The sequence below is a fragment of the Cygnus atratus genome, chromosome 8 (genome assembly GCF_013377495.2).
Source record: "Cygnus atratus isolate AKBS03 ecotype Queensland, Australia chromosome 8, CAtr_DNAZoo_HiC_assembly, whole genome shotgun sequence".
Taxonomy (NCBI): Eukaryota; Metazoa; Chordata; class Aves; order Anseriformes; family Anatidae; genus Cygnus; species Cygnus atratus.
In genome coordinates this window covers 2,747,746-2,766,466 of record NC_066369.1, presented here as the reverse complement: position 1 = coordinate 2,766,466, position 18,721 = coordinate 2,747,746, and positions in this window count along the sequence as shown.

Here is an 18,721-nt window from a genome sequence, read left to right as displayed (position 1 = left end):
TATGTTAGACTTAGTAGTCTCTTTGGAAAAAGTACCGCATTCCTGCAAATTGAAGTGAAATCTGAATTTTGTTTGGTTATCTCAAAGATCACAGCTTGCCAATGTGTCAATTTTGTGATGTCAGATTGTTTTAATTTGTCAAGATTGCTCGTATCAGGCCCCAAGGCTCTTCTAGGAAGAGGAGTAGCCTGTTACAGCAATGAGCTGAGCAATACTACTGTTTCCGCATGTCTGGCCTTTATTATCAGTATTCGATCTTAGAGCATATTGGATCTATATTTTTATACACCTTATAAAACATGTCTTTTGCCAAAACTAGTAGTAGGTGACCCTATCAGGACTACACTCACAATGTCATTATCCAGAACTTTCAGCTACTTCTAGAATATAAATTTATTCTTTTTCATAAACCAAGATTTACTGGTAGAAACAGGGCTCAGCTGATGGCAGATTATTCAGGGCCATGGTGATGCATAGCTTTTAGGGCATGTTGTCATTGCATCAGTTCTTTCTGGTTCCCATCAATTACAAATACTTCCAGGATGCAGATCTGTAAAATGCAATTACTTATTCCGCCGGTTGTGTTGTCTCAAATGTGGCAATCGGAGGCAGCACATGCTCGTTGTACTCCCCCCCAGCGCACAGCTTGCTGGCTGATAGGACATGAAGTATTAGCGAGCGTTCTTGAACACAACAGAGGCACAAGGTGTTGAGCAGAAAAGCATGACGTGAGGGACCGCTGAGGTGAGCGCTGTGCTGAACTGCTGGCCTCATGCAGCGTGGCCAGGCTCCTGCCGGCCATGGGCCCACCAGGACCGCTCCCTGCTGACCACTCACAGCACCAAAACTTCCCCAACCAGAGCAGTAAATCCAGAGCAAAGGGAGTCCAGAGACCGGGTCTGGAGGCAGAGACACAGACCAAGGCTGTCCTTGTTGCCAGCATGGCAGAGGCACCAGGCCCAGCCCTCGTTTCCAGTGGGCTGGTGGCTGGCAGGCTTCCCCTTCTCCTCCCGCAGCACCCGCTGAGCATCCATTCGTGCTTTCTGCCAGCACGCCGAAAGGCCTGCCATCAAAACGAGCACAATAAACGGGGACGTGTAGCTATACGAAGCAACGCAGCGTGCCAAAGAGACAGACAAACAAACGCAGCGTTGTTCCCTATTTTTTTGACCATCTCCATCTTCCAGCTGAAGCGAGGAGTCTGACCGCTGACCACTAGATGACACTGTTGTATAAGGCCAAGCTCAGCATAATGGCTTTAACAATAACTAATTTACTTAGGGAACATGTATGTGTATAATTAGGAGTCATCAATGTCTTTCTTTTAAAATAAAATAAGTTTACCATACCCAATTAGATATTTCTTCCAAGATGAATTTCATTCTAATTGGGTAAAACTATGCTACTGGCTTAAAACATGGCAAAGGGTGTATTTGTATCCAATTCCACGGTTTCCATATTTTTTTAGTTCTTGCAATAAATGGATCTGATTACACCTTTTAAATCGATGTTCTCTCAAACTGGTATGACATAAATGATTGTTCTGTCATTGTGATTTTACTGCCATTGTTTTCAGTGTGTGAGGTTTGTTAGTGATATCTCTCTTAATCTCATTCTGTCTTTCCCCCATCCTCCTGATTGTGATCTTGAATCTGCATGTTCTTTCCATCAAAACTGAAGTGATCTATTTAAAGAGGCAACGACTGCCACCATGCATGACTGTAGCCTGACCATGACACTGCAGGCTTTCGAGCAGCAGTGAGATCAGTAATCCCCGGCTAATGAACGAGAGCTCCAAAATGTCTGTTGTGCGGGGGTTTTCTTTAAAAGCTCGGATTTCCTGTAACTGAGCATTGCCAATGGAAAATCTAGTTTTTACAGATGTCAGGCTAAATTCAACCTAGGTAAAATGCAAATTCGGTGCTTTTCTATAGGGAAAATGAATGCATTTAAGCTTCTGTGTGAATTCAGAAGGACCAGCTAGGCAGAGCCACACCCAGCATGGACAAGGCTTACATCTCTTCCCAAAGAAATTTCATTAATGCCTGAATTTGCTTTGCCAGCTGAGTTCTGGATATTCCCACCAAAATGCCGTGTCATGTGCCAGTGCAAGAACTATGCTCAATTTACAGTTCCTGTGGATCAGTAACAGTTTTTGGTACGGGTGATCAGCTCTGGTGGCTACGGGCAGGGACAACCGCCAGTTTCACCTTGTGCCTGTTCCTATCAGTCCATTCCTGTGGCTGCCTGAACAGAACTTGTCTATTAAATCTTGATGGCATCTTTTAAATTAATTTCAATTCTCTTCTGGAAGAAAAAAAAAAAAAAAAAAAAAGCTACTCCTGCAACAAAATAATGGCAAAGTCATCTGAGAATAATTTTCAACATGTGGTTTATAACTACATAGTACCTCAGAAGTAGCTTGTCTATCTAACCCATTTGTGCAATGCTTTTTGTGCTATCCCAGTATCTCATATACAAAATTATGGGCTATTATATTAAGTCAGATCTGTGTCTTATTTATTGAAGTGTTGGTTCACTAAATAAAGGATCTCAGTGATGATTTGAGCTGGCTAAAAACCTGCTTGAAAATTATATATTTCAGCTAAAGGTTTTCAACAAGCTCTATTTTTGAAGCTGAAGTGCTTCAATTCCCAATGACCAAATTCATTAAAATATAAATTAGCCTAAAGAAACAGATGAATTTCAATGGAGTATTTGCATATCATATTTGGTGTGAATGTAACGGTTTCTTCATGTAGACTAACAGCTACTGCAATCTTCAGAGCCTCATGGTTGAGTAAATGACTGTGGGGAGAATGAGGAAGCAACGAGGACAAGGATGAAAATTATTTGTACTAAATGTGAAAGAATATTGCAGAATTTTGCAGCCTGAATTAAAGCATGTGTTAAAACAGTTTCCTCAGTTAAGACATATCTTAGCTAATCAGTTAGCATCGGAGGTATATGCATGTCACAGTGTTCCAATCACAGAAAGAGATTTAAGGAAATAAATGTCATGTTTCAATTGTATTTTCAGAATTGTAGATAATTAGTGATTATTGCAAAAAGGAAGAATATGATCTGAGAAATAAAGGTGAAGAGCAATCAGGCTGGGTGGATTACAATGTCATACCTCTGGGGAGTTAAATGATCCACCTGTGGTAAAGACCTTTGCATCCGCAAAAGGCAGGAATAGAAATTACTCATAAAGTTTGACCTGTTGTTCTGTAAGTAATATAGCAGAGACTCCAATACGGACTATCTTGTCAATTCCTTTTAATAAATGAAGCTGAACTGATACAGCGGCTTCTGTAGTTTCTCTGATCTGTACCAATTCTCTGCTCTATGCCTTCATGTGTATTTCCGTGAATTGCTGATGCACTTGGCCAGTGAGTTTTCTGGGACTTCAAAGCCAAGCCTTTCACTTTGCCTTGTATAAAACATGTCCAGAAACTGGGTATTGGAGAGAATAAGTAGGGAGAAAAATACTGATTTTAGATTTTTGGATAATCTAAGAAAAATGGTGTTGTCCTCACCCTCCCTCTCCCTCTCCCCCCACTCCCCTTCCTCCCCCCCACCCCCACCCCCCCAAAAAAAAAGGGGAAAAAAAAAAAGAGAGAGAAAGAAAAAAGGCCATCTCTTCTTCATTTTGGAATTTTTAGCTTTCTGGTTTTTGTGCCAAGTTTCCAGAAAACTCTTTTGTAGGGAACTAGCTCCATATAAATGCAAACAACAACTACGAATATTGCATTTGTAACTTCTAGAAGGTACTGCAATACTGGAGAATATATTCTTAAGACACTATTTCGCATCACTTTCCAGGAGAAAGGATTAAAAACGGCTTCGTTAGTCTTCAAGAATGATTGGCATCATGTTCATCAATGGCGTTCTGAAAAAGCTCTTGACTGACATCATAGTGCACAAACCTGATTAGCTCTAATGCAATTATCTTTGTTAGCTTTTGTGATGTAACTCAATGTATGTCATTGTGCATTGCTTTGACGAAGTAATGTTAGGAAGAAAGTCAAAAGAGCCAAATAATCCCAGACTTAGGTGCCCCTTGTAAAAATGACTAAGGCATTTTGAAGCCTACAGGTCAATAGACCTTTATACTTCTAAATCACCTAGAATGTCTTTGAAAATGTGACCTTTAAAACAGTCCAAACAGCTTCAGGAATCATCCCAGAGTTTTAAGATAAATTTGGAGTCAAGTGAAACAAGGAATTGCTGAATACAGATTCAAACTGAGAAAAAATAAATTGTAAGATCTGAAGAAAATAAAGTTCCAGGACTAAAGCTTTTCAGAACAATGTGATTTTATGTTACTGTCATAGCCCACAAGTAAGTCACATGAGCAACTTGAAGTTTACAGGTAATCTAAGTGTTACTATTGCTACTCTTTAGGAAAATGTTTCAATAACTAATTGACCTGCAAGCTTTTACGTTTGTTGTTTAAAATATCTTCTGCCATTTTCTTGATATTGTGAAATTTTTCATGGGTGAAAGAATTTTTAATATTCAACTTTGTAGCATTTGAAACTAGCCCATATTAAATCATTTTACAAGAGTTTTATAAACTTTATTTAAACTGAATCCAAGGAAATGGAAAAAAAATATTGCAAATGAATAATTTTTAAGGGATTGGGAAGTAGAGACACCTTTATATAAAGAAATGTTTAGTATCAAAGCATATAAATAGCTTTAGCTGACAGCAGAACAATAACTTCAAAAGATCACAAATTATTCTGAAATTTTAATAAAAAAAGAAGCTAGATGTATTCCATTCTGAAGATATAAAAAAAAAAGATGGCTCAGTTCAGTTCTTCTTTAAGCATTTTTCAGGCAAGCTTAACTTTTGATTTCAATATTTCTAGTCCTGATTTGCACTAATAAAAACTAGGTGCAAATGAGTGCTGATGAGTCTGTACTGAAGTTAAAGGAATAGTTAAAAATGTCTATGAATATTCATTTAAATTCAGAAATGAACTCCAAATTGATAATGTCTATGACTCTTTGTGAATTTGCTGTCTATGAGCATATAAGCACTTGAAATTAACTTTCATGAATATTTGCAAAAGCAAATTTTCAATTAGACTTTTCAGATACTTGCAGAAAATAAATTCTCAGTGATATATTTAATTGTGATATTTGGATTTCACATCGTGTTGCTTGGTGTTTGTGACCTATTCTATGCTACTGCATACCTGAAGGACTCAAGGTTTTGTCTGGACGGAAACATTGGTGTACCCTTATCTTGTTAACTGTGGGATTCATTAAGAAGCAGAAACTAATTAGAACATATAAGAAAATAAGAAACAGTGCAGATTTCAAATTTCTATTTCAGTATTTTCTTTTTTAATGTATTGAACACTGTAGTTCAGCATGAAGTGAATATCAGAGGCCAGTTTCTCCTCATCTATGGTGTCAGGAGATTATCATTGGTAAATACTGTGATTATGTCCGAGCAGTATCATTTTAAGAAAGTGTTGTGGTTTTTTCTTTTTTTTTTTTTTTTAATTTTTAACCCCTTAAGACATAAGAGTCGTGACAGATTTCAAAGGCTGTTAATTTGGAGTAATTTAGAAAAAGCAGTGTGCATGTGATCAATGACTGTCATTTGACTCCAAAATGTGATGTGTGGTTTCTATGAGAAGCTAACTTCAAGTAAGAAGACCTAAATCCAATAAGATGTTTACATAAAATAGCATCATGGTGTATCAGGTTTAAGCGTAGTCTTCAGAGTGTTGTGACTTGCAGGAAGAACTCAAGCCAAAAAAAAAAAAAAAATCTTATTAAGGAATACAGTAGAAGTGACAGTTGAGGAAGTCTGTGACAGGGGAAGAAACCCATCCCCGGCGGGTGAGCAGGAGAACAGGACGTGTCCTGCTTGGCACATTTACATTTGTATTCCCAGAAACAAGGAGGGAAAGGAAGGATGCCCGACCCCTGCGTGGGCCCAGTGAGCCCAGTTCAGACCCAAGCTGTGACACGAAAGCTGTGACGTTATGCATAAGAGCCTAGCCATTTATTTTGCTGGAATAAATGGATCCCGATTCCATCTTTTACCTTGTTAAGCGGAAGGCACATTCTCTGTGTCTGATTCAGGGCATTCTCTCACTTGGGGACTGAAGAACTGTAGTACATGCCAGTGCACAGGTATTCCCTCAGAGCAGGGGAGCATTGTTCCCACCGAGCGACTGGAGTCAGCCGGAGGGCAGGTAATGGGCAGTGCTGGGTCAGCCTCCCGCAGCAGGCACAGCCAGTGCCTCTGCCACGCAGCTGGCAGAGGGAAATTGTTTATGATGCGTGAGGTACCCGAAGAGGGTCGTACAGCTCAAAAGAAATCAGCTCAGGTTTCTGAAGCCGAGACAACTAAATTACACAGCATGAACACTGTTCGCTTACAAAGGTGCTGAGTACCTTGCATCCCATGTTTGAATAGTCTGCAAGCTAAAAAATTATTTGTTGGAAGAAATTTGTGAGTAATTTAAAGTCAGCAATTATCTGGGGAGTTTTCTAAGAGATTTGTAGACAATTTATAAACAAAAAATGAACGATGAATAAAATTATTTTGTTACATATTTCTTCCTCATCTCTAGTTTTGATACTGAAGGAATCCAGCCCAAGTGCCTAGAAGGCATACGTGCAAAGGATTGTATTTCTTGTGTAAAAGCTATACAATGTGATAACACAGTTGTACTGCATATTCAGTTTTGATATGTAACCTTTTAAATAAATTGGAATACTCTTTGTGCCTATACTGGCACACACCGAGATATCATAAACAATAATTTCATAAAGGTCACTTCATCACTAAGCACTTAGAGCTTGTGGCAAGAGCAGTATAGGGCTATTAAGGGACCTTTATGCTTCTATTTGTTGGTGGTTCTTAGTATTTTTGCTGCTTGGAAGCTCTTTTCAATATAACAGCTTGGTAGTCCCTTCCACTGTGGGTCTGGCTGTGCAGTCCTGTGCTGTGGGTCCCTGTGGCACCCTCCTGTGCTGCAGCACTGACTGTGTTGTCCAGGGGCTACTTGAGGAGGCAGCATCCTTCCTGCTGTGAATGTGGAGGAACACGGCAAGATCCAAACCACAGAAAGCTGCTGTCCTTTTCTGTCAGGAGCATTTCAAAGCAAGCAGTTATCTCACCATTTTAGCATCCTCGGGAACGTGGGCAACACTTGAGTGCCAACAGCGGTGTGGAAGGTCTGCGGGACCTGCCCGAGGTGAGAGGTACCAGGTGCCCTGTGAGCTCAGCGCAGCTGCTCAGCACATTACACAGCATTTCCTCAGTCTGCTGTTGCCTCCGAAGGTGCTAACGAAGCTCTTGGTGGAACCAATTTATTTCGGTCCAGCAGAAAACTTGTTTTCTTGGTCTCACTTGACTCCTGCTAAATATTTTGTCTCAGATGAAATTTTTGGAAGATCATAGTCCATCCAACCAACTTTAAAAATAGCCATATCCACTGGTCTTTAGACATAAAGAACCATTTTGTTACAAACTCTCCTTATATAATACCTGCTGGGCTGTTCTTTCCTGTGATTGGCAAGATAGCCTAAATCAATATCATTCTATTTTCAGACCTCTTATTTTAAGGAAATCCACAGCTGTCCTGCTGACAGTTAGCGTAGGGGAAAGTTATTGTTAGTGGCATCAGAGGACACCCTAAGCAGGGTAAGTGGAGTCTCTGTGGTGTCATTAGAATAGTCCCTGGCCTGTGGGTGTGGGTGGCGTTCGGGGGGCTCTGCCCGAGCGAGGGGGCCTCTCTCGCAGCCGGAGGTCAGTGCTGCCTGCTGCAGGAGGCGACTCGTCCTGCTGGCAGGGATGCTCCTGCGCCTGCTCTGCTGCAGCTGCCCTCGTTGCAAACACAGTGCAACGCAGAGCTGGGGCAGGCAGCCTCGGTACCCACCGGCTTCTGCTGCCGGTATCTGTGCTGCAGTGGTGTTTATTCAATACCTAGGAATTTTATTTAAAATTATCTCAGTTCTCTCTCAGTGCGAAGCCCTTGAATGTATAATTCAAAGCTTTGATTTTCTCTTCTGTGGAAGACCTGTGCCTAGCATCAGTCTGTGATCTTGGGGAGGTTACATGCACTCAACAACAGAGATGTATCAGCCCAAAAGTTTAAATTACCCAGGTGACTCTTATCCTAGAAAATCTCTTCACTGTTTGTGTGGGCAAACTGTTAAAAATCAATATTTCCCAAATTTAAAGTACCAGTGAGGGTTTGTTGCTAGCCCCTGCTGTATACCCATGCAGAAATCTATCAATAGATTGTGTTATTAATCTCATTTAAATAGTAACACATTTGCACGACGAAATTTTAAATTAAGACATATTTTCAATGGCATTATAAAAATGTGTATTTGTAAGGTTTGTTTTAATAACACCAAACTCAAATCTAGATTTATACTTTTTGCATATCACTCCACAAAATGGTTTCTCCTCAGGTCAATGCATTGTGGCTAGTAATTTTGCTTTTCTGGTAGTATTGCTCTGACCTTCCCAATCAGCCCTGCTCACTGAATCAAAAGGAATTTTGCTTTTGTAAGATACTACACAATCTTCCCATGAAAGGGATAGGACATCAATCTCATAGAAAGGAATAAAAGATGAAATTTCCCTTATGATTGATAAACATCATTTGTAAATGAACCTGTTTTGCAAAATGGTGAAAAATGGTTGCAGCTGTTAAAAAATGGATCAAATATGAAGAAAATATATTCCCATAAGAAAGTATAAATTTGTAAATGGGGAATATGAAACGATTTTTAGACATTAAATTAACAAATTAATTTGGCTGACATTACCTCCAATTTACATAGAAACCATTTTTCATATTTTCCATGTAGACTGTTTTCTACGTTCTGCTGTGGCTGAGGGGAAAACACAAAGTAGATGAGTCCTTTAAGGCAAGAGAAAACATCCCGAAAGTCATTTCAACTCATTCCAAGAGCTGTGCAGCAGGCAGAGATTCAGTGAATGACAAAGGCATGCACAGAGGGAAGCAGTGATGCCAGGGTAACAGCTGGTGTCTGAAAAAGCCCGGTTTGCTGTTCCTGATGGTACCTCTGTGTGGAGGCTGGGGTGGAGCCGTTTGCTGACCAGGCCAGGCTCCAGGAAGAAGGATACAGCTGCGAAGTCACTGGTCTGGAACTCGTGGCTGGTGAGGTCCTAACCAGTTGGGAACCGGTGACTACAGCAAAGCTGGAGGCTTCTTCCACACTGCCATGCACAGGTGGAAAGCCAATTCCTTTGCCTGGCCGCCTGGACTCAGTGGAAATAACCCCACCAAGGGAAGTTCGGATGGGCGTGTTTCAGTTTTGTTCACATACTAGATGTTGCTGCTAGGCTAGGTGGACATACACTGGCCCATTTGAGTTCTCCTATCTCTTATATCATAGGACTCTGAGGCAGGTTTTTAATTTATAGCTGTTTGTGTCCCTAATTCTTTCTGAACACCCCATAGCTGAACAGCTGGTGAGGGCCAAAGACATGGTGCAGGCACAGAACACGACTGTCCTTTCTTCTACTCAGGCATGTAGCTAACTAGCAAACTAGCTAAGGTGAGCCTTGCATGGTAGCACTGAGTGACAAAAAGAAAACTGCAAATCTGCCTAAAATTCAGGACCTCAGCTTAACTCATTATTTTAGGGACAATTTAGAGAGAGGATATAGAAGGACACATGCATCCAAAAAACAGTGCATGCATAAGAAGTCTAATAAATATTTCTGATTAGTTCCACAAGCAGTTTAAAAAAAAAAACACGCAACTGTTCAGTATTTCTGCTATCATGATCTATTTTGACATTGAACTTCAGTAGCAAACTACGTGATACAGGCCAATTCACATTGACTATGGCCAGGAGAAATAATGATAGTGTGAAGATATTACGAAGAGAGAAGCAGAAAAAAAAATAGGCTGCCCATTCTCCTTTCTTTCATCTTTTGCACAATTTGGCAGAGATATGGGGAAGGGGCTTTTTGCCTCTTCAGGGAGAGACATAAACTTGGACCACACAGACTCAAACTCTGCCAGCTTGTCATTCAGCTCATGCATTCAAGATGTTGCATATTAATAGCACTCCCTGATGGCTGGTGGATAGGGGTCTCTCCACCTATACAAAATAAGCCTCTTGGCACAATAAAGTACAAAAGAAGCCCACATAGGAAAAGAAATGCACTTGAGAACTGGGTTGGAGAAACTCTGCACAGATGCTCATGTGCAGATGCATATTTCAGATGTTCTTTTTCCTGATTAGCATGCAGCAAACTCACCTGTTTTGCTGCCTAGAGGAGTCACAGCAGAAGTGGAGAAACACCTGCGTGAGTTCAGTTCTTTTTCCCTACGAATATGATTTCCAGAGCATGCTTTTTCAATTGCCCTTCTGTATAGCCACTGACATCCCTTTCATTCTTTCTCTTCAATATGCATAAGCCGGCAAACACAGGCTAGAGACAAAGCATGAGAAGAGGTGAAGGGAATGTGGACTGGTCGCACCAACTCTTCCTGTACAGGTGCCTTGGGATGCTCAGGCAGGATGGGTTCTGGCACGGCTGAGATAGGAGGATGAGCTCTCAGGAGCTGGGTGAAAAAATGGCACTCCTGATTTGCAAATGATTCAATGTTTGGCACATATGGGGCCTGACTTGAGGTCTGGCCATGAGATCCAAGAAAATGAACCAGCCTGCTTCCTTCCCTGAGCTTGCGGTGTGCTGGTTACCCTAAGTGTCTGATCTTACTTCTCATACTGAGCTCTACAGGAAAATCCTATGTATGCCAGGGAAATAAATTTCCTTTGTGCTCTGTTCCATCGTAGTTTACTCCAATGGCAGAAAGCGCAGTTCAATTCTAAGCATGTGTTTTGCAAAAATGAGCCTCAGGAGGAGAAGGCAGGGGGAGGGTTGCTTGTACATGTGTGGGTATCTGATGCAATCCACAGTGTGAGCCACGTTCTTCTGGATATTTCAGCATATACTAAGAATGACACATGAACAGTCTAAGCTATTTTCAGAATTGACAGTTTTTCTTTTCACTCCGACAATTGCTTCTTTAATACACTAGAGTATGCAAAGTGCTTCAATAAACTTTTAATTAAGAATAGGAGTATCAGCTTTAGCCAAAGCTAGACCTGACCTGTTTTGACCTTGGTTAACTTTTTGAAACAAATTGTTCACCTTGGCATTTGTTGGTTTCTGGTAAGGCTTAAAGTAGGTGTCCTGAAGCAGAGTAAGAAAGATTGATTTTATGATGTTCTTGACCAAGGGAAGACACAGCAGAAATCTGTTCTGATGGGAGACAGGGGCTAAAGCAGCTTGGATATATTTTGATCTGTGCTCTCAGATATGTCTTTCAAATGAAATATTCAAAATATTTGAGGTTCTTAAAGAGCCTTAAAATCTTCTCAGATCCTTACAGCTGATAACAGATTACAAGCAGAATTCTCCAGATTAATAGGAGATGGATTTTGCTCCAGTGGCTCCTGCGTATTCTTTGACTGAAGTCTGCTGATTGATACCAAGAATGGAAATACACTGTGGAGGGGGTCTCTATTTTCTCTTAATCTGTCTAAATCAATTAGATGTTTGAGGTGTGGTGTTGTATTTCCTAGGAAGTTCATTTCTCTCTATTACCCTCATGACAAATATAACCAATCTCTTTTGACTTTGCAAAGGAAAATGCATCCCACAGAGCTAATGCTGTGTGCACTATATGTAGAAACATATGTTTAACGAAAGATGAGAAATTATGGATCAAATAACAATGTGGAAGCCACTCTCAGAAACAATGAAGATCATTCTGGATGAACTCCAAATATCATTACTATTGTTTAATTTCAACTCCAGTCCTGCATCTGCTTAAGATAGTGTCAAGGATAATAATCTCACCAGACAGATACAAAATACAAAACTGAAATTATGTTGCTCAATTATTTTGTTTACTAGTGGTGTTAAACTACTGTTTTTGTCTGAATCATACAAGAGAGCTATGATTTTTACCCTTAAACTTCTCTGAAAATGCAGCAGTTTAGCGTCAATACCTATTTCTTTCCATATTATGTTATATGAATGAGTTTGATAGGAGTCACCATGGTGAGGAAAGGATAATGGAATTTCAGGTAAGAGTTCTTCATAATGAATTCATTCCTTACACCATGTTAACACCCACACATGGAATTAGAGACCCCTGTAACACAATGCAACAATTTACTAGAAATCACAAAACACCAATTATAGAATTGGATTGAAATTGGCTGCCAAATCCTCCGTCCGTGATAAAAGAAGGATAGGTAAAATCGTGCCAGCACATTTTAACTCCTTCCTAAAACTTCAGTTGGGTCCATTGTGTACTTCCTCAGTGACATAGAAGTAGACTGACTGCAGTGCTATGTGTATGACATGAAATGACAAAATAAAATAAAATACAATATTTTGGGAACAGCAGTGAATATGAACTCAATTTGAATCGTATTTATTTAAATAATTAGAGCAGTTAATTAACCTTGAGAGTCTCCTGATTTATGCAAGTGAAAAAGGAAAGAGAGTCAGGTTCCATATTGTATATTTAACTTGATAAAAGAAAGCAAGCCTTTATGGAAGAAGCATGCAACTGAGGATCCTCAGCTGATATTTTATAAAAGCACAATTCAGTGTCAACATTTTACAAAGAACTCTTAAATCCTCAGACTAAATCTTGTCTGTTTTTACTGGTAGCAGAGTACCAAACTGTAAGCAGAACTGAGCAGGATCTGACTTTCCATCACAGACAGTTAATAATTAAATCAAACATTATATTCAACAATAGAACATATGCATCAGCTTCTTTCAAATTGCATTTCCTTCCTGTTAGATCCATTAGTGTAAACCAGACTGCCTTTAGAAAACCCCTTATTGCTGCTGTCTTTCAGCACAGTTCCTGAAATGGATAATGTGGTGCATATTATGGGCAATTACACAGAACTCCCTAGTGATAGGGTTTTAGAGTTTCAGAATAAAACAGCTGGAACTACAGGGCTGTAAACTAATCTGAAAAAGAGACAATAGTAAGACATTTAATGTACATTGTTGGAACATGGACAAAGACTAGATGTGAAATACTACATATCACCATACCTACTGTATCTCACAGCATCTTCTCTACAAAACCCCATTTAACTCTTGAAAGCCAAGACAGTCAAAAGCCAAAAATTTTGCCATGAACAAACACATACACAGCTCTATAACCCAAGCTAAGCAGAAACATTAAAGGAAGAAGTCTTGATCCGTAGCCCTGTTTTTTCTCTCAGTATCAGTGGAGCATGAATCAAATGCAGAACCCTATTCAAAAATAATAATTTATTGATGAATGCATAATAAATATATACCTAGATATTCTAAGAAACTATTTTCCTTCTTTCTTTTAGTGTTTTGATAAGCTATGAAAATTTAGCATTTTGGATGCAAAAATTTCATTTGGTCTTGGATATATCAAGACTGCTACAATATCTGGGCTTGATCCTCCATCAATTCAAACTGATGGCAAAGCTTCCATTAATTTTAGTAACACAGGAGCGAATTTTTAGAATAGCACATGCATCATTTGGAAGCACAATGACCATGATTACATGTGTAATCACAGTAATTGTGCACACAATTACTGGTTGGGTATCTAACTGCCTTTCACAAATCAGTTCCTCTACTTGCATGTATACTCACAGCAGTAGCCTGTGCAAATACAGTGCAGGCCAGAGCATCCCTACCTCTGTGCTTGCCGCTGAAGTAATACAGAAGAAGACTCTGTCTGCAGCAGTGTGTATGTGGGATAGAGAAGCATATGTTTTTGTTTTGGTGGTGTGAACAATAAATAAGAAAGGAAGAGAAATGGTTGCAGTGTCTCTTTAGGAAAGTAAAAGTGTGAAACTACTTCAACTAATTTTTCAAAAGGACAGAGACCGATTTTCACCAGCTCCTTTCTTGTGAGCCTCCTTATCAGCAGGGTCCAGCAGGTATCATCAAGTTCACATTTTTTTAATTCTGTGTCAAAATGATCAAATTATTTAGAAATTAACAGTACCATACTGAAATAAAATAAATAAAATAAAATAAAATAAAATAAAATAGCCAAATAAAATATTGTATTCTAAAAAATTCAGAAAACCATTCAAATTTGCAACCTAGTTTGCTGTGAATTTCTTACATTGCAGAATGTGAAAACAAGATGTTCTGACTAGCTCTAGTTAAAAGAGCCACTCCCTTTCTCAGAAGATTGATTTTTACAGTCAAGAGGGTATATAAAAGCACATCCTTTATAGATTGTGATAAGACTTCTGGATCCATCCTTTTGCTCAGCAAAACAGTAGCAGGAGAATAATTCAACACAAAACATTTTATTCATCTGTCCCTTACAGTCATGGCTTCCTTCTTCCCTTGGAGAGCAGTAAGTCTGTTTTCCTTTTCCAGTAACAGCTTTATTGCAGCATGTTAAAGGGAAACAAAAAGATCAACAGACTGGGTCTGGCTGTGCAGTGCTTACTCTCCTGAGGAGTCTGTGCGAGGACAGGCTGGGACGACAGTTAACATGAGGGAAAGCAGAAGATAGAAATTACAAGAAGGAGAATACCCTCTTCCTGAAGGAGGAACAGACCCTCTTTTAAAGAATAAAAGTTCTATGTTTGCATTAGGATTAGTATGTAGAGCAATGAACTGAAGATTCATGGAAAACACGGCAGATCCCTATCCCTGCTTCCATTCTCACTGCCATCTTGGCAAGGCCAAGGCCTATGCTGTGGCAGGCCTCATGCAGTGCTGAGCCCATTGGGATTGTTGCCAGAGAACATGGCCATGGGATGAAATAGCTGTTTGCACTTCTGCTGCTCCTGATTGCCCTTCATGGTGACAGGGCCAGTGCCAGCACTAGAATTCATACCAAGAGCCCTGGGTCTGAGGGGTCCTGGGCAGGGCCGTGATTCCCAGGGAACAGTGTACCTCAGTGTGGGCACTGCCACGCTGCCACCTCCAACAGTAGTTGCTTTTAAAATTAAAGCAGCTTTACATGTGGGAGAATGCTAAAAATGGCTAAATGAACTTGATAGCATGTTGCTAGGGAAAGTCATCTAGCTTTGGAGGCCTTTAGTGACCTACACATCGTAATTGTTCCAAGGGGGAATGAGCTTGTAAAATTTGCTATGGTGGTAGTAATGATTACAAATTACGTGTGCTGCCTAAATGAGATCTGTATGTCAAATACAATAATGTTTGATGGTATTTGGGTCTTGACTTCACAGGCTTTAGAGGCTGGGGCAAATTTTGAAGCTCAACCCCATATCTAGGATCTTTTTTTTCAGAGTCCAATATTTGTGTTGGCTGGACATGTTTGCAAAGTAGCCATACATAAGTAAATCCAGGTGCAGTGTCCTGCACTTCAACATGAATAACTATTCAGCAGTTTTTTAAAACTTCATTGTAGTACTTGGATCCCTTCCTGGTTCTCTACAACCATTCTGCTGATAATTGCAGCAGATTTTGCTCTAAATTTCTTTCTAAATTTCTCACTGAAGTCCAGTCAGAGGGAATTTCAGCACAGTACATTGTTCTGGGTCTGTAATATTGTAAATAGGCGTTGCACTTGTGGACTGAATTCAGTAGAAAGCATTAAATGCTATCTCTTTTGTAATTAACATGAGCACTGTATGAAGTCTTGAAGCTAAGCAATCCCATAAGTCATGTAGAAAATGTTTTTCCTGTGTACAGATCTGAAGTGTTATTCAAGAGAATTCACCCTAAAAGAGAACTGTTGGTACACAACAAATATAAAGTTCTGAGACTGAATGCTTGAGAAAAGTTCTCTCAGAAATATACATTGAGTCTTTGATAACTTTGGTGATACGTGCTGCTTCATCTGCTATCTCTGCAAGTGTGGCCTCACTTTCACTGTTATTCCAACATGTGTCAAGCGAAACAACAACAGAAATATGGAAAAGGATATAATTAACCTACTTGTGAACATTAACCTTAAATATCGTGCTAATTATCTCACTAATTTAATCACTGCAGATCTCAAACTTGATTGTTAAATATTTGATTCTTCAAATTGTTTTTGATACAAAGGTGTGGATAGCTTTCTGTGAATATAAGTTACTATATAAAACTCCTTGCAAAACCATCGTATATTCACACTCCAGCCAACAAACCCCACTGTCAACAAGACTTTTAACGGCAATCACAGAAAACGTGCCCTGGGGCTAAGAGATATAGTGCCCTATTATTTGTAAATCTAATGAGCACATTGTGCACTGAGTAGGCCAGGGTAAATTTCTGTCTGCACATCTTCAGGTTTGATTCCACAGGAGTCTGGACTGGAAAGCTTTTTTTTTTTTTTTTTTCTTGTTTCTTTGGTTGTGGTTTAGCTGTATAGTTGTGCATTGAGTGTTATCTGTTCACCTCCTGATTACCTGAATCACTCAGCAGATGATGTCCTTGATCTTCAGCTCTCTATTCAAGTGAATATTTTGTGCTAAAAGTAACCTAAAATGTGTTCAGATGTTCCAACTACCATGCCACCCAAAGTGGCTCTAATTCCCGAGAAGAAGCTCTTGAATCGGGGAGTGTTTGTGGAGGAGATGAAAGCTCAGTGTTTGCTCCTGCTGCCCAGAAGGGAAGTGGGCTGCACTCGTGTTGCCTCATGCCAGCACCCCACAGGGCCAGACGCTACTGGGCCAAGCATAGCAAAGCAGGCCCAGTGGGACACCTCCAGCCTCTGTGGCTGGGGGAGCAATTGCCAGGCCATGGGAGCTGAGCAAACTCTAGGACGGGAGGAGAGACAAGCCAGGGTAAGCCCAGAAGGCAGGGGGCAGGCCCTTGCACCCCCGATACACCAACCTTCCTTCCCATGGAAAAGCTAGGCCTCCTTTCCTCCATCTGTCCGCAGGTGCATCATCCAGCCACGTGTTTCAGGCTGTACGCACGTCAGTACTTTTTTGACATTATCGTTTTCATTTTTGTTATATGTGTCTTCTTAATTGTAAAGAAGGTGGAAGATTGGGTTTGACATTATGTTTCTGCACCGTAATTTTTACTATTGGAGGAAGGTGCAAAGGTATACTAAATCCAGGTGATGGCTCACACCAGACTCCTGTCAGGAGCTTTTTGATTGATTAGATGTTCATACAAGTAATTGTTTGGGACTATATTATTGCCTTATTATATATTATTCAGCATTTCTTTCTGACTGACTGTATTTATTACACATTTGTACACATAATTCACACTGCTTAGTTCATCTCTGGCAATAAGAAACAAATTTCTGTGAATTTAGGTGAATAAAGCTGTATTTGCCTTGTTAGTCATCAGAAGTGTGGTTCTTTCCATGCATTATCTGAATTTCTGGGCATTTTTTCCCTTCATTTACTCAAAAAATGACTTCAACACTAATGAATACTGAAAGACAGCCAAGACAGGATGAACTTTTGGACAATTTATGCAAGCACGACAGATGAGAATAGATTTACTATAAACATGTCAGGCACAAAAGACTTGACTGCTTTTTAAATACAGTGATACTGGAAGAGATTTATGGATATTTTCAACTGTTCATTAAAGAGAAAAAATATTTTGAAACTATAGGCACTCTCCTTTTATCCATTTTTGCCTTCCAGGCTGAGTTGCAAACCTTTGATGTTTTCTCCACCAAAAAATAAAAGTAGTTATGAATTTATTTCTCCCAAGCACTTTCATTTTTGTGTCAATTTACAGTTTTTATTACATTCCTGGCAGTCCAAATTATTGTGTTTGGAGAGAAGCTAGAGTCCACAGCTTTGAGTTTTCTGAAAATAGGGATGAAGTTCACTTAACGATGCTTTCTGGCCACTGCCTTTTTCCTTTTACTTTAGTAATAAAAGGTTAATAAAATCTATGAATACTTTAACTGTCTGCTAGAGCAACCAACCAATTAAAGGTTATTCTAATCTAAATGACTGGAAGCCACTTGAATTGAAGAAGTTAACATGCAATGGCTAGTACCTGCTGGATCAGATTAATAAAATGGAAAGTCTTAGACATGAAAACCATACAGAAATGTAGTCCCTATAGTTGACCGAGATATCAATTCTTACTACTGGACAGGCATATGCTTAACTGCATCTATTCAGAATCTGCTTCTGTGCCTTTGTAAATCAATAGTAAGCCTTGCTTTCAACTTCAGTGCAACTGAGGTTGTTGTCACTCAATGATTTTAAAAGCTGGGATCAAGCTAATGGAATTATGGGATTCTTTCTTTCTAAAATCACGTTAAACTCCTAGAAGTAGTAAGGAATTTGCACTTGTATTGCTTCTGAAAAACATCGTATCTTGCCAAATCTCCTGTGGAGTCAAAACACTGCACCAAAATGATATCAGTAAGGATGGTGCAGTGCTTGAAGATCTAATTCTGCATATTCACAATGCTGACTATGCTCCTGCTTTTTGAGAAGATGGAGAAAGAGGAGATTTGGATGGAAAATAACACAGTTTTTATTGCAGCTTTAGAAGGATATCTGCAATCTTGTGGCAGCATGATTTGAGCATTCCGAGACCCTCCAAAATAAGGCACAAAGCTTTATAAAGGTTTCATTTGGAGAGATTACAAAAAAAAAATAAAATGAATAGCTGACGATATTTTAACAATTTTTACTGGACTTGCCTTTCCAGCCTTTTAAAATTAATTGAAGAGCAACACGCATTTATAAATAACATAATGCAGTT